Here is an 18035-nt window from a genome sequence, read left to right as displayed (position 1 = left end):
TCCTTCTCAGTGTTTCAGGCCAGGGTATTTTCTCGAGTGAGCTCATGGTTTTGTGTCTAAGGTTGAGGAAATAGGCTGATGGACTCTATCAAAGGACTAATAATTTATTGAGCACTAGCTATGATACCAGCACTTTTGAAGATGTTTACATACATGATTTCATTTTCAGGCTCCCAACACATCTATCCCCTTTTCACAGATGGGGAAACTGAGGCACTAATCAGTTAAAGAATTTGTCTAAGGTTATGCAACATGTGGTAGACCCAGGGATATAACCCTGCAATCTGACTTGAGAGACTGCCCTCTCAACAAGTAAGGTTGTCCTAGGGTAACTGAGTTAATTAATTCAACTCTTGTTGTGTGAAGTTGTGGTTTTGTTTTGTTTTGTTTTGTGTCTGCCAGGCTTACTTCGCCGGGTTGAATCATGCTGAATAGATTGCCTTGTCTACAGTTGCCAGCACAAAAGGTTTTGTTGTTGTTGCGTTTTTTGCTTTTGGGTGAAGCTCTTTTTCTTGGCCTGATTATTCCAAAAGCAAAACATAAGCATTATCAGGAGGACACTAGGCCACTGGTCCCTGGGGCAGCAGGTATAGAGAAGCACCCAGTGGAAGGAGTGACAGAAGTAGCCCAAGTCCCACTGGCTACAGCTCTCTAATCAGGTTAATTATTGTGAAGATAGAATCTAGGGAAATGATCACTTGGGTCACCAGGTTAAGGGTTCTAGCTAAAGAACACAGAGGTCAGGGCCTGAGGTAAGCCTAAGGGAGCACAAGGAAAATGAGGTCAAAAACACAGGTGTTTTTGCATCAGAAAAACAGGGTAGAAAAATCACACCACAGCTCAGGCTCACTGTGTAGGATGGGGAAAGGTCAAACTGCCAGATGACAGAGCAAGCATAGTCCACTGAATTTGCAGGGGTCCCTTCTGCATCTGTAGCTACGATGGCAAGCCCTTTGTGCCTAGCTTATCTATTTTTTTCTATAAGCTCCTGATGGTGAACACTAATCTCTCACTTTTAGTTCTAGGTTCCTAAACCGGGGGAGCTATGTCTAGGAACACATGGAAAGGTTTCGTTTTCTACTCTGCTTTTTCATTGACCTTGCTTGTGTTCAGCTATCTCTTCTGATGGAGAATGAGACCGAGACTGAAACGCTTCTTCAACAGCTGCTGACTATCATACTAGAAACTACTATAGAAGAATAAGGGCCAGCTCAGAGAATCTGTCATTCTTCTAGTCTTAAGAATTAGGACCTTGGGTAAGGGAGACATTTATAAGTTAGCTCAGCATTCAATCTTGACCTAAATCCAGATCCTGCTAAATTGTATGGCAGCCTAAAGACATACTTTGGCAACACAGATACATTTCCCGCATTGCAGGATGCACAGAGTTTGTTTTGACATCATTATTTATTTAAATTTAGTTCTGATGCCACCGTGATCTGCTTACTAGACGGTTTCAAATTTTGAATTCTAACCTGGGTTTCAGTTTGTTCTCAAGTCTCTGTTATATCCAGTGAATCAAAGGATAGTTTGATAATTTCAACAAAAATATTTTATGGGGTAAACATATTTGGGGTTGTGGAATTTGACATTTTCTAGTTTTGCAACTATAATTACAAACAGATATACATTGTTTTAATTTAATTTTTAAAACAGATTTTATTTATTTGACACAGAGAGAGAGAGACAGTGAGAGAGGGAGCACAAGCAGGGGGAATGGGAGAGGAAGAAGCAGGCTTCCCACTGAACAGGGAGCCCAAAGCCTGAAGCAGGGCTTGATCCCAGGACCCTGGGATCAGGACCTGAGATGAAGGCAGAGGCTTAATGACTGAGACACCCAGGTGCCCCACATTGCTTTAATTTTAAAAGCCAGACCTGAAAGGTTCCACTTTCCAGGATGACTCTAGAAGCTCCATGGCTAGTATCCTGCTTGCTGTTTAGTCAGCTTCTGTTTGTGCACTCAGATCATGCTGACAGTATTGCAGGCTCTCGAAGACATGGAAAATAACTGTATTCCATGGACTCAAAGTATGTAAATACATGAAAATATCTGAGCCTCGGAAGTATTTCCTGTTTCATGGTTCAGACTTATAAATTAGAAAAACTGGGCTCCATCAACATCGCAGAAGTCATCAGTTGGAGCCAGGGTGAGGGACTGGGATTGAGGGAGTCTTCTCCAGGCTATTAGTGGAGTAGAACAAAATCTTATAAATGGATGGGGAAAGAATGCTCACATAAAACTCCAGCTGCTATCTCAATATTTATTCCTGATAAATTTGTCCTCAGTGACCACTTCTACTCTGTTCATGATATGCAGAGTCCAGAACACTGAAGAAGCAACTAGGAATCAGACTGAGGTTACTAAGCACAGAGATCCGAGTACAAGAGAAAGCCAAGATCAAAAACTGAATACGCCTCTTAGACCCACATCAAGGAAGAGAACATTCCTGCCCATCAGTGAGTGTAGGGGATATTGAGTTCAGCAGAGCCTTGAGGGAGGAAATAAAGCATGGAAGCCCCAATTGATATAGCACAGTTAGAAGAGAAGGTGACCTCATTCCTCTGCCTTATTTTTGGAATGATGTTGGGGCAAGGGGTTCCCTACAATATTCCCTATCAGTATTAATTCCCTATGATACCTCTTCTGCCTGCCTCTTGCCCTTCTCTATAACTGCCTCCGTGGGTCGCTGCCTAAACTCAATACATTGAGCCTTTTCAGCACAAAATCTTTAATTCATTATAGCTCCAAGATACTCTTATCTGTCAGTTTGATGCAACTTAGTGGAATGACCACAACACCGAGTCAAACCTATATCAGTTTGAATTCTGGCTTTGACATTTACAGTCTGTGCCCCCTGGGAAGTTTACTTATACCTCTTTAAGCCTCAGCGTCTTCATTGTAAAATGAGTAAAATAGTACCTATCTCACACAGGTGATGAGAGGATTTAAGGGACAATATATACATAGGATAGGGCCTTGCACATGGAAGTCATCAGTACATGGTAGTTTTATTATTTCCCTATACCAATATCTGTATTTGTTTCCCATGGCTGCTGCAACAAATTATCACAAGCTGAGTGGCTTCAAATAACAGAAATTTATTCTTTCGCAGTTCTGGAGGTAAAAAATCCAAAATTAAGCTGTCAGCATGGCTGGTTTCTTCTGGAGACTCTGAGGGAAAATACTTTCTGTTTCTCTCCTAGCTTCTATGGCTGCCAGCAATCTTTGGTAATCATTGACCTGTAGACACATCACTCCAGTCTCTGCCTCTGTTTTCATGTGGCCTTCCTTTCTGTGTCTCTGTGTCTCTTCTCCTTTTCTGTTACTTGTAAGGACATATGTCACTGGTTTTTGAGCCCACCCTAATTTAGGATGATCTCATTTGGAGATCTTTACCTTAATTACATTTGCAAAGATCCTTCTTCCAAATAAGGTCACACTGAGAGGTTCCAAGTGGACCTTATCTATTGAAGGAACACAGTTCACTCCACTACAAAATATGTGGTTAGATGAATTGCACACCTTCACGTCCATATGTTGAAGCCCTAACCCCCAGTACATCAGAACGCGACTGCATTTGGTAGATAGGGCCTTTAAAGAGGCTATCACATTAAAATGAGGCCATTAGTGTGAGCCCTAATCTGGTCTGGCTTGTGTTTTTATAACAGGAGGAAATCTGAACACAAAGAGAGACACCAGGAATGCACATGCACAGTGGAAGGCATACTGTGTGTGAGGACACAGTAAGAAGTGGCCTTTTGTTAAGCGAAGGAAAAAGGTCTCAGAAGACCAACTTGCTGACACCTTGAGTGTGTACCTGCAGCCTCTAGAAGTGCGAGAAAATGTCTGTTGTTTAAGCCACTTAGTCTGTGGTATTTTGTTAGGCCACCCTCACGAACTAATATAATACATAAAATTAATGAGCAGCCTGCTTTCTTTGGTTTCTTTCTTTAAGATTTTATTTATTTATTTATTTATTTATTTATTTATTTATTTATTTATTTATTTATCAATTTATCAGAGAGAGAGGGAGAGAGCACAAGCAGGGGGAGCGGGAGAGGGAGGAGCAGACTTCCCACTGAGCAGGGTCCCCCAGTACGGTACTCTATCCCAGGACCTTGGGATCATGACATGGGCTGAAGGCAGAAGCTCAACTGACTGAGCCATCCAGGTACCCCCTTTTTTTGGTTTCTTTAGGGGTCTAGCGGTTACACATGGAATCTGACTTTTTTTGTTTTTCACTTTCAGTATAGTATTTATTTTTTATTTTTATATATTAACATACACTGTATTATTAGTTTCAGAGGTAGAATTTAGTGGTTCATCATTTGGAACCTGACTTCTTACCGTGTACTCATGAATCCCTTGTTTGCAGTAACCTTACAATGTGAGGGAAGTTCACTTCCCTCCTGCTCTGATACTACTTAATACAGTAGGTAGTGTCACTTAACTGAAATTCTGCTGCATTTTGTAGCTGAATTAAGTGAAATACAGTGAATATAGTTAAGTACCTGACAACTAAATTCTGTAGTATCTCAGACCATCATAATGAATGGTATGGTTATTGTCAAATCTAGACGGTATAGAGGATTTCGATTAAAAAGGACTATTATAAGCTTGTTTACTTGTGATCTACCTTCTCCTTTTGCTAGTTAAATGTTAAAAAAATCTGGTTAATTGACAGTTTTGGTTATTAAAGTAAAGTTATTACGTCCTAAGACGTAACACAATATTTTACCCCACTTCAACTTAAACGCCATTTCACTTATATATTAAGTTACCTATTCTACCATCCTTCATTAGCAACTTCTAAAAATAGCTTTCATGAGCATGAAACTTTGCATCTTTTAATTTATGGGCTTGAAAAAACCCTAAACTCCTAAGTGTTATCTTTTTAAACTAGCTTATGATTAGCACAGCTGTTATTTTAGTTCCTTGTCTTACTGCTTTTGTAAAGAGCTTTGGGATTTTTATGAAGGTGCTAAGCTTATAGTGTATTTTTAATCACCAATTCAGTTATCATTATCTTTGTCATTAAAAACAGCACATCTGTAAGCCTATGTTGGCATTCAAATAATATACATAAGCAATTAACAGTAAATATTAATAATGATATTGTCAACCTCTAAAACAGAAAGCCAGAATGATTACGTTAAAGAAGCATATCTAGTTCTCTTAAGCTTTTCTCTAACAAGTGTGACTTCAAATATATTTATTGTTGGGATATTTATCTGACATATTACTTATGACTGGCATACCTAGAGGTTTTAGGGCAATACATCAATCAGTACTCTGGGGGTGGATCTCACATTTTACTCTCTTAACAATAGTTGGCAGCAGGTAGCATTCCTTTCCTCTGTGTCTATTCTGACCTGCTCCAAGGTCAAGACAATGAATATGTGATCCACCACTCAGTTCCCTCTGAAAATTCATGGCTTTCTCACAGTTGCCATAATCTACATGTTTCTTCACTGTGTTAACGTGAATAAATAGGTTATTGAGAAAAGCAAGGGAGATAAGGCTACTGATACTTTAATCTTTATGGGTAAAATGTGAGTGTTGGAATGATACTGGAAAGCATTATGATTCAAGTGCTTTGAACAGACTTCTTGGTCTAGACTGTAAGCTCTACTGAACTGTTTCTCTCTTTTGTCATTGCTTCCCAGGTGCTTAGCACAGTGCCAGGCACCCAGGAGGTGATTAATAAATAATTTTTAATGGGTAAGTTAGTGAATGAGCAAACTGCAAAACGTATCACCACTCTTCATTAGGAAAAATATTATTAGTTGCTTAGTCAACAGTGATAAATGGTACTGAACTCCATCTGGCGAAATTAAAACAAAAAACAAAAAACACATAGGCCACTTTGCCTCAGGCTCAAGCAAAGCATTATCAAGATGCATAGAGAGGAGCAAACACAGGCACACATCTGTGAAATAAGGAAGTAACAGCAATTACATATATCTCACAACCCATCAAGCAGTTCAAACAGAATATATAAACATAGCATCTATGCTGTTACCTCCTCAACCCTCCACCCTCCACCCACCACCCCCTGTGATAGGACATTTGAAATCTTAGGAAGTCTCTAGAGGAAATGCAAAATCAAATGGAATATATTGTGAAAAGTTCTTGTAGGAAATAAGTTTTCAGCCCAATTTTGAAGAAATTGTGAGCTCTCATTTGGTAAGTAATATGAAATTGATAGATTAGGAAGCCACTGTAGGAACTTGAAAAGCATAATGGAATTAAGGGACAGAATAATGTGGGCAATTTTTTAATGAACTCATACAACAGAGAAACAGGAAAACTTGATATAATATATGTATAAATGTTTTAAGAATGTATTAAGCATAATACAATGGTTCATTTCTGTAAATAATATCCTTGGGCCCTAGCAGAAGGGAGGCTGGCTCAGATAATGGCTTCCTGAAGTCAAATTGTTGTACTTGCCTACACAAGCCTAGTTAATAATCTTTCAAAATCTAACCACCTGTGAGTGAGACATTGAGGAAGTAGTAATAAATAAACTATTTTACTGCACCTTAGGGAAATACACTCATAATTTTACCCTACCTGAATCATGGGAGAGTAATTGTGGTACCTTAGACATGGTTTTCTATAAAATCACAGGCTTTGTCTGTATAGGTGAATTAGAGAATCAAGTCAATCAATAATGTTGAGTAAAGAATAAAACGACAAAAACAAAACTTCTCCCTCAATTACCTGAATCATTAAGGTAAGAGTGGGTTTTATAAAGAGTACATTTTCTAGATCAGTGGTTCTCATCTTGTTTAAAACAAGATAAGCACTATCTGTTGACTGAATAAATAGCATGTTTTACACTTTTTTGGAATAAGTGTTATGATACTTAGAAAAATCAAAATTTCATTTACAAATGTTTCTGACTTCAAATATAGCACAAAGTGCCACCTCTGTAGATGGGGGAGCAGTTCTCAGAGAAGAGGGGTTAGTTAAAGGCAGTGCAAAATATCCCAAAGGGTGTTTGTTACCATGTGCCTGGTTTGGACCATTGTATGCTTTTTTTAAACAAAACTAAAAGAGGAATTCTTCAACAATGTTTTCCAGTATAATACATTTTCCTAACTGGAAAAGGTTAGGGACCACCGAGCTAGACAATTGCTTGGATCTGTGCTGACAGTTGTGACTTTCTAGGATCACAGGATTAAAGAGCATCTCAGCAGATTTGACGTCTTTGGCTGTCTTTGTGATTGATGCTCATCACAGTGGCCAGAACCATGATGAGCCTATCCCCATCAGTCATTAAGGAAGGCTGTCATTTCACGCATATTGCCATAATTTGAGGACATGTCTGAACAGTGGAAGCAATGAAACTGCAACATGGCCAATCCTGTAAATTTAGCCATTTATCACATATTATAAGATCTAGAGTCGGTGGCCAGGGTGATGGATATTAATGATGGAGATGGCTTGATTTAAATAGTTTATTGTCCACAGGTGTAACTTAAGTATAATTTATTTCCTTTTCCGTGAAAATAACCATGGTTAAGACTGGGAAGATTAACCGTCAGAAATTACTTAACTAAGAAAGAGAAAATGATTTAGTTTATCCCATAACAGATTTAAATTACATCAGAATTGAAGGAGAAAAATGTAAAAATTATGAAATGCAAAGAAAATGAAAACAGGGAAGAAATACACATCATCATCAAGTCATTAGTTCAGATGAATCATTTTGCTTAATATAGAGAGCACAGTTAATAATGGATAATCTCCAAAAATGCTTGAAATGTGGCATTGCAAAAGGTAGTTCTGTTCATTTTTTAAAATTTTTTGCAAAGTCAGATAATTTTGAGAAAAAACAGTACTGCAGAAGGTACTAAAATTGCTAAACACAGCATCCCAGTTAAAAAATAGCTACAAATAGGAAGCTATCCTTGGTAGAACAAAAAATAAACTTAAAAAAAAAAAGTTTTGTTTCTAGGGAATCAAAGATCTCAAGCAGGGACAAATGGCAAAACACTGAAGTTGAAAAAGAAATAAATGTAAAGAAGCTTATCCATAGAATTAAAACTAGATTGAAAACAAAACAAAACCCTGATTATCATAAATGATTTTTAAAATGGTGAAGTTTGGAAGATATTTTAAAATCATGTATTCAAGTTAGGTTAGTTAATTATCACATAGTAGGGGTCACTTTCTACCTACATTTTTAATCCCAGCATCTAATAAGTGAAAGCACATATGACATATACCTTTTGAGAGGTTTACTAGTCCTAACCCTCTTCAAAAACTAGTTCCATTTCTATAGTAGATGCTAGGTTCCATATTTGAATGAGGTGATCCTTCCCTGTCTTCATAAGAGATAGGACTGAGGACAGAGTGAAAGAGATCTGCCCTAAGATAGGTAAAGCTGATTCTCTCCCTTTGAGAATTTGGAACTGAAGCACGGTTAATTAAGGGCGGGAATAGGAAAGGGATGGGAAGCCAGTGCAGGGCTGTGTCTGGGCATGTGCATGTGCAGAAGCAGAGAAAGTCACTTGAGAGAAAGGGAGGAAGAGAGAAAGAGATGCAAAGAGAGAGGGAGACTGAGGGGCAAAAGCAAGAAAGTGAGAGGGTACGCACAAGAGAAAAGCAGATACTCAATGAGAGACAGCCCCAGGAAACTTCGTCTTGTTCTATATGGTTACGGTTTCACATGAGGTTTGATTGAAGTCCCCAACCTGGGTTTCTGAGAGTTTTCCCTACAGTTTTTATAATCTTCAATTTGCTCAAGCATTAGGCTATGAGTTAAATTTAGGGCATGGAGAAAAGGTAAGGTTCTGCAGAAGTTAGGGGGAGAGCTAAATATGAGACAGAATCATCACATTTCTCTTCTTTTAAGTTCCTGTATTTGGTAGTTTACTAAAACACAATACCTATATTTATAGGCTCTCTATATGTTAACACATAATAATGGAATACGTAGGTTTAGTAACTTCTCCAGGTCATATGGTGTCTTAGTGGACTGGAATATGATTTCCGAACACATAACCATCCTATTAGATTTTGCTTAGTTAAAGCTTTTAGATTTTGAAATGGTTATCCAAAATTAGGCTGCAAGTTCTTTCTCTACATAATGTGTTTTTGCCCAAGTGACCCTGATGTGACACAATTTGTACTTCTGGTAGAAATACAAAGGTTAGGAAAGAAACTATAATAAGATGCCATCTTCTGTCTACAAAACTGGGGGGGGGGGGGAAACCAAAACAAACCAAAAAACCTAGAGTTGATGAGGGTTTAGGGAAATGGGCCATCTCACACTTGGGTGTTTGAATTATAATAGGAAATATACCAATACTCATTCATTCAACAAATACTTATTGAATGTATTCTCTATGTCAGACATTGTTCTAGGCACTGAAATTTGGCAGTGAACAAAACAGACAAAAATCTGCCTGCATAGAACTTACATATTTTTCAAAAAGATTAAAACTGTACATATCCTTTTAACCTAACAGTGGTAGTTTTTAGATATATGCATATGTATTTTTTTCACACAGTGGAATACTATGTTGCCATTTAACACGTTTTTAAAGAATATAATGTTAAGTATTACGTTACAAAGGAGTAACTATAGTAGGTTCTCATCCTTATGAAAAATAGTTCAAATAGTGAGATAAGTACTCACACACATATGCTTTTTTAAAGCAAAAGAAATATATACGAAAACAGTAATGGTAGTTGCCTCTGTATGATGAGATTATAGATAATTTTAATTTTGCTCATAGTATGTCTCCATGTTTCTAGATTTTCTGTCATAAACCTACATTAATTTGGTCTCTTTTGCCTCAAGAGTAAGATGCATGATTTTCACATTTTCGTATTTTTAAAATTGAGAATTATGAGCTCAATGTGGGCAGGAATCTGTGTTGAAAACTTAGCTGAATCAATGAATGTGTTAGTGTCAAAAAGAAAACATTCATACTTTAGGCAAAGGAGCACATTGTAGTACAATTGTCACAGTGCATGTTTGACATTATCAATGCCTATAAGCTGATTAATACTTCTGTCTCTCCAGTTGAGCTATTTGTCTCTAAAATGCCGCATGAATTTTAACTTGTTTGGATCCATATATATTGTTTAAAATGTCCTTTGAAAAGATGAGCACGGTGTACCTAAAAGACAATTTAATTAAAGGTAGTGGATCCCAAACAATAGCTTCTTATTCAAGCCTGAACAGCTCCATGTCCAAAGTTCCCATTGTATGCATTTTAATCAAGGAAAACAAACAAAACCATAGAAAATAGAAAAACTTCAAGTAATATAATGCAAGCCGTATAATATGAAATTAAACTGTCAGTCCTGAAGATGTTAATAAAAAGTTCAAGTTTTAGGGTACATTATAGTGAACATCTGTTGTTTTTACCCCTTGGCATCTGTATTTCCCACTCTGGAAAATAGGACCTGCTCTCTACAAAAACCTTTTCTTTGGGGAGCCCCTTCTCAGCTCATGTAATCCACGTAGGTTTGGCCCACACAACAAACTCTAGAGCTGTGCTGTTCAATGCAGTAGTGACTATTATTTTAAATCTAAATTGCTTACAATAAAATTTAAAATTTTATTCCTCAGTTGCATCAGGCGTATTTCAGGTAACCAATGGCCACACATGACAAGTGGCTACCATGTTGGACAGTGTAAATTGTAGACATGTCCGTCATCACAGGAAGTTCTTTTGAATTGTGCTGTGGAATTAAGTAACTCAGGAAATCCCATGTGACTGGCCATAGTGATGAATTCAGAGGACACATGATCCAATCAGTTTAGTGAGAGCCAGGACCACGACTTTTGTAAGGGTTGAAAGAGAGAGGTTCTCATGACCCTACTGGAATAAAAGAGGATATGACATTGGAGCTAGTCCAGTTTCCACAAGGGACAACTCTGCTGAGTACGGAAACTGCGTGGAAGAGAGAAATGAGATTGTGATGATGTTTCTCGAGTCTATGAACTGGCAGTGCATAAAGACTATTTACAGGTTTTTAAATTACAAAAGCCAATAGTTTTCCTTTTTGCTCAAGATCATTTGGGGGCTATTTGGTTGTCTAGATATATAACTGAAGAAGTATTGACTGAGATATATAATTGAAGGTGAATTAACTGAAAAGTCGTGGTTGTCTCTTTGATGCCACTATCAAGGCTCAAAAGTGACTCCAAGGATATCAAAAAGATTTTGAGTCAAACTTTGTAATTCAAATATGAGTGATATGTAATCATATAGATATTGTATGCTGTTGCCAATGAGCAAACAGAACTCTTGTGTGTAAATTTCATGTTATTTATTTTCTGAAAAGCTTTTACCAAATCAGCAGGAGTAGATTCTTACAGTTGATAGCTTCTTAGCATCTATGAATATGATATATATTTATGTTAATATAGAAAACTTTGGGAGGACAATAATTTCCCCCCCCCATATTCATCAGCTCATACGTTCTCAGATTTGCTTTACTGATGCATAAGTACTTAATGATCTTTTGTATACTGCTTGAAGAGGCTTGGTAGCCTGCTTCCATCCAATAATTGGATGTCTTTAATAGTCTTTTCATATTTAGTCATAGTTCTTATGATGATACAGAAAGAAATTTGTATAATTTATTGCTAACATTTTGGTGTGCCATATTTAATTTTATATTTCTTTTCTCTTATTTCTCTCCTCTAATTTATACCTACTATCACTGGATTTGAAGGTTGGAAAAAGTAGCTAGAATGAACTGTAAAGAATAGGTGAAGAAAGGGCAAAGACCCAGCTTGTTGGGGCACCTGGGTGGCTCGGTCGTTGGGCGTCTGCCTTCGGCTCAGGGCATGATCCTGGATCCCTGGGATCGAGCCCCGCATCAGGCTCTTCTGCTGGGAGCCTGCTTCTTCCTCTCCCACTCCCCCTGCTTGTGTTCCCTCTCTCGGTGGCTGTCTCTCTCTCTGTCAAATAAATAGGTAAAATCTTAAAAAAAAAAAAAAAAAGACCCAGCTTGTTATCATTAAAAAAAGAATGCTTTAATTTCAGGGCAGGCCTTTTCAAGTATTTTGTTTGTTTTCTCTTTTAAACATCTGTAATACAGCTAGGAGAATCATCGTGCCCTAAGTTGAGTCGAGTTCTCCACTTTTGCTCTGATAGCTTTAGCAGCAACTTGTTTGCATATGCTTCCATTCCATTTTCATAATGAAATATAGTTAGCAAAGATGAAAATGCCAAGAAAATAGATGTGTTTTTAAAAATGGCAGGGGATTGGGTGGGGTAACTGGACATGTTTTCTAGCAGAGTTTACAAAATTACATTTCCCTCATTTCATATCCCTTAAATAGACTAACCAGGTAGAAGATAGCCCATTTTCAGAAAAGCTCCCTCAGGAATCGGTGGGAAATGTTCAAAAAACACTCTGAGTCAACATGCTGACTAGTGATCAGGGAAAAAAGAACAAACTCCATGAACTCCACTAGCATTTGGGCTATATACAAAGAGCCATCACATCCCAGACTTAGGGAATGATATATGATGCACCTGGAAAAGTACATTCAGTTTGGATAAACTCAATTCCAGAAATATGTAGAAGATTGGAGAGAGTTAAGAGGGAAAAAAAATGATGAAATGACTAGGGAGGTGAGGTTGGGAGGGGCTTGGGAAGAAAGATTAAAGCAACTGACTAAGTAACTTTTAAGATCTGACATGATAAGAGCCAACAAATAATTTAAAATAGCAAATACTGGGGCGCCTGGGTGGCTCAGTTGTTAAGCGGCTGCCTTCAGCCCAGAACCTGATCCCAGGGTCCTGGGATCGAGCCCCACGTTGGGCTCCCTGCTCCTCTGGGAGCCTGCTTCTTCCTCTCCCACTCCCCCTGCTTGTGTTCCCTCTCTCGCTGGCTGTCCCTCTCTCTGTCAAATAAATAAATAAAATCTTTTTAAAAAATAGCAAATACTATTGAGACACAGAAATTATTTGGGCAAAAGACCACAGGAAAATAAGCAATATTGAGAAATCCAAAATTCTGGCTACATACAGAGGAAAATGAAAAACAAACACAAATAGTAACTTTTGAAATACTCTTAAGGAGACCATAAGAAACTCTAACTCATGGCAAATTTACTACTAACTACAAAGAAAGCCATGGGTGTTGGAAGATGATTGTAAGGAATGGGTGATGGGTGATATGACTGGAAATGTTCTTTCCTACTTAGTATTTCTACAAATCTATTATAATATATAAATTCAAATTTATATTGAACAAGGGTATATTCCTTGCCATGCAGCGAGGCTTAAACAAAACTTTTAAAGAACCCATTATTACACAGTTTGCCCTGGGATCTCTGACTAACATAGGGGAGAAAACAGTTTTTAATCTGCAGTTTTCTGAAAACAATTCAATTAAAAATAATAAAAAATCTGAAACGCTGCCCACAAGGGTTAATAACTACAGAGGTGTCCAACAGATATTCAATCACAAAAATTTAAATGCTCTTTTCATTAAGCCTCTTGTGTCTTTTTCCATGGCTAAACCAAGATAATTGTTTTGGGGCTAATTTCTGAGGCTATTTAATAACACCTCCTGCTAGACTTCTTATGTAAACGCAGCAAGAGGAAGCATCCAGAGTAATAGAAAAATAGTTGTGCTCATTTTACAGCTCAAATTCATACTTTTCTTTATAAAAGAGATCCTGCTGTTTGAGTTTGGCAACTGCCTTACCAACTGCATTGGGGAAGATTGGATTAGGAGGCAAAGCTGACTATGCAGTAAAGTCCCCACTCTCTAGCAGGATTTTTATGTAAATTCCATTACAGTTCATACTTTTGCAGATAATGAAATGGATACAAAACACTTCAAGGTTTCTAAGTCAGCAAAATAATGAACAGGATAGCCTGTAAACTGCTTTAATACATTTTTGACATTTGGTCACTCATAAAAATGGGCTTTATATTTCTTCTTTCATATAGGTTTTCTTTTTTAATGCTACATTCTAACAGCTCATAGCTCTCTCTACAGGTTATTGCTAATGTGTGAACATGAACTACAAAAAGTTCATCGTACTTTAAATTTCAGCAAGTGGCAAATTCTACATTATGTTTCCTTAAGAAAATATGGACAATTTTTTTTCCTCCAAAATGTCATTCCTTTAGATTGAAAAGAAAGAAAGAAAGAAAGAAAGAAAGAAAGAAAGAAAGAAAGAAAGAAAGAACACATACCTTATAGACTAATGGCAGTGCCAGAGGGATATGCTTTTGTAATTAACTAACCACAAAATTAAAATTATGTAGATTGATCTATAATTATTCTTTTATATAATTTGTGATGACATGTATGGGTAAAAGTGTGTTTTCAAAAGACTAGCCCCTAGAGACAATATGTTTTCAGATTTCCAAATGGATCTTTTTTAGCAATAGTCAATGACTATAGCAGAAACAGTCAAGAAAAATATTATGTAGCACAATGTATAAAATGTATTCTTTACCTTCTGCTATTGTCATTTTAGTTCCATATACTGTCTGTGTTTGAAGGTGAAATTCCCATTAGTGTCAATGGAGAATCCAGGCATGGGGTAAAGGAAACTCAAGACTTTGGCAACAATGACACAATTTTCCAACTGAAACAAGAATGTGAACAAAGTACCCATTTCAAATATAAAGTATTCTGGTGATCCATTATCCCATTAGTGTAGCTGAACTTTTCAGGAAAGTGTACTCATCTTTATTCTGGGATGACTAACACATGCAATATTCCCTTTGGTATATTCAACAATTTCAGTCAAAATAGGAAGCCTATCGACATTTCACCTCATTGCCAAATCAAACAAGATCAGTCATTTGAACGGAGTCTCACTGATAGATGATTTTTGATCGTGAAATGTCAAAACATGATGCATGACCTTTGGCTTGTAGTTAGCCTTTTGGGAACCATGCAATGCCTTTCTCCAAAGAAAAGCCCAGCCTCAGGTTCCTGTGGGCCCATGCAGAGAAATATATGACTGGCTCATGATTTAAAATGCTTCACTCTCATGGAGCTCTCAAATGCACAAAGCGTTCTGGAAGTAAACAGTCCCAGGACTATGCTTTGGTAAGTCCTGATGACTTAAAGAACCAGCCAGATGAAGAAATGGAGACGTGACCATGCTAAACAGGGGCAAAAGACCCACAAGCACTGATAGAAATACTGAGTGCTTACTTAGGCTTATGCTGATTGCTTTACATGCATTATCCCAAATAAGACTTGCACACTCCTATAAAGTAGGTCTATTATTGTCTCTGTTTTACAGATGAAAAGATTGAGGATTAAAATCATATAGCACTCTATTTTTCAGAAGATCAAATGCTATGTAGTAGAATTGGATTTTAAACATTCTTAACCACTTTAAATACTGTCTTTCCCTTCAATCCTCCCCAACACAATCACCACCACCACCACCACCACCAAGAAAGTAATTTGCCCTACATACTTTTTGGGATATACATTGGTTTTTGTGGTTTTATTCTTTTATGCTGCTTTTGATAGTTTTTAACCTGGTTTAATTTAGGTCTTAGATTATGATTTTGTTGCTGGTGGTGGTAGCATGCAGCTCTTTGTATGACCTTGGCCAATTACAGTTAGTTCTGCTCTTATTTCCCTCTAAGAGATTTTTCTTTAAAATTGCTGACCATATATGGAAAAGAAAATAGAGATTCCTCTGTTTGTTGTTGGTCTGTATGATTCTGACAGTAACAAAATGTAATTTCTGGGAATGTAATTATATTTTTACCAACAATAAAAATAACCAGTGAATGTGTGCACACTCATCAGGCCATATGCTAGATGCTTTGAGTATAGAAACTCATTCAGCACTCACACAACACTGTGGAGTAAGTATTACTGTAACCATTTTACAGATAACAAAATGGAGCTCAAACAATTTAAAGAACTTGTTTAAGATTATATAAAGTCTATAGCAGAACTGATCCAACACAGATCTTTCTGCCTCTGTGGACCTTGTGCTTTCCATATCCAGGAATATTAACTCTTCCGAGCTACTTTCTTTTAGACTAGAAATAAACTACTAAGATCTGACAAATAAGTGAAGATCATTAGCATAAGATACAATAGCATAACTGCCTTTCTTTCTTCCCATCTTGTCACTTACATCATCCTTCTGTCCACTCTTGTCCCATTTTTATATGAAATGATATTATATGTTTCAGTACTTTGAGCAATTGTGATACTGTGGAGTTTTGGATGTCTGGCAGCGGCTGTCATAAGTGAAGGGAAGAAACAAATCATCCCTAACTCTAGATTTGCCAAGCTTAGTGGTGTCTGTGGGAACAGGATGCCTTTGCCTACCTTGATCTAGTTGGCCTCAAAACCTCAGCTCTTAATTATAATACCAGGTTCATCTAATGTGTACACTGGACCTAAGAATTCTGCTTCCTTTCACTTCTGTTCCTCATTATGTTATGTGCCCCTGGTCTCATGAAGAAACAATGAAAAAGAGAAAGCAGGGGGGATAAGAGGTATTTCCCCCAGCACTTGGCAATTTGACATGTATACAGATCTGTATTTATCTCTGTCTCATCCTTTTGAAGGTAAGCTTGTGGGGAGTACCATGCATGTCAAGTTGCATTAAGTACTCAGCACACTCTTACTCAACGCTTACCATAATAATTCTCATATTCATTCAAGAGAAAAGCCTTCTTTTCTTATGTCCAGCCAACTGAAAAGATTCATAAGGATGATTTTAAAAGATTGAAAGGCCACTCTAAGCACAAAAATTTACAAGATACACATACAGAGAGAGCAAAATCTCACAGTGGTAAAATACACTATTTGAGTTGTTGCTTTTTCTCTTGTTCAGACCTAATGTCTGCATAAAATGTTTGTTCAAAGCTGGTACATATTGTATCACTCAAGAATATATGTATGTCTCTTCAGAATTAAAAAGAGAAAAAAGAAAAACTCATCTGTTTGTGAACGAATCTGTACTTTTGAAGGGCTTGTTTGGTTGAAAGTTTATAGTACTTATTTTACAAAAAACAAAACAAAACCCCTCCAAAACAAAGGATTTTACTAAATTAGCTTCTTCTAGAAAATAAATCTGGATATGATCAGGAGCAGTCAAAGCAAGAAGCAGTAAAATCCAAAAATAATATTATAAACAGCTTAAGTCATTTAACTTTATGTAAATCTACTGAGGAGGAAAAAAAATGAGAGCAGAAAAAAAGAGACTGAACAAAGCAGGTTAAAAACTGGGAGGAGAGAACTCTTGCATCAAAGGAAAAGAAACAAAAGAAATTACAAGCTATTCTTCTTTTACTGTAAAGGAATTAAGACTTGCACCTATGATACATTGGAGTAGAAGCAACTATAAAAGAATAAAACATGCCCAAACCTGTATTTGGATCAAGGTGGAGTAGCTACCTGCCACAATTATATAAAACCATCTCAAGTTATTGTTACAGGATTATTTCTGAAATAGGAAAATACTCAAGTATGTAACATACTTCTCAGAATTTTCTCCCCTCAATCAGTAAGTTATAGCATTTCAGAACACAGCAAGTGCCACATTTATTAATTTCTAATACTGAATTAGAGTTTTCTAAATCTTCTTTATCCCCTTTAGAGTTTTATGCCTGACTTCTGTTTCATTGTGTATAAAAATGCATCAAAAATTATGCATATTTTTTATTCTACTGTCATTTTTTTAAATTGCTAGGTAAAAATTATTTCTCAGCTATCAAGCATACACAAAAGTGTTTACCCTTAAGTTACAAAAATTTGCTTAAGGTAAAATGATTGCTAAATACTATAAAACAAAGAAATATCAAAATGCATTTATTTTTAAGAAGTTTGACACCATATAGCCCTAATGGTATATAGGTCTGTTTGCCTAATAATAAGGTAACCATTTATCCCTCATCTGGGCAATCCCAATTTATGTCTCTTGCTCTGGCACAATTATTAATAGCATCCCTTTTACTCTCAGAGGCATCCAAGTTTAGATCAAAATTATATAGTTACCCCTACCTAATATCAAGGCAGCATGGCATGAAAAGATCTGAGGCTT

This window comes from Ursus americanus, chromosome 12 (assembly GCF_024610735.1).
Source record: "Ursus americanus isolate L20-20 chromosome 12, mUrsAme1.1.p, whole genome shotgun sequence".
NCBI lineage: Eukaryota > Metazoa > Chordata > Mammalia > Carnivora > Ursidae > Ursus > Ursus americanus.
The sequence above is the reverse complement of the archived record's forward strand: the minus strand, read 5'-3'. Positions refer to the sequence as shown.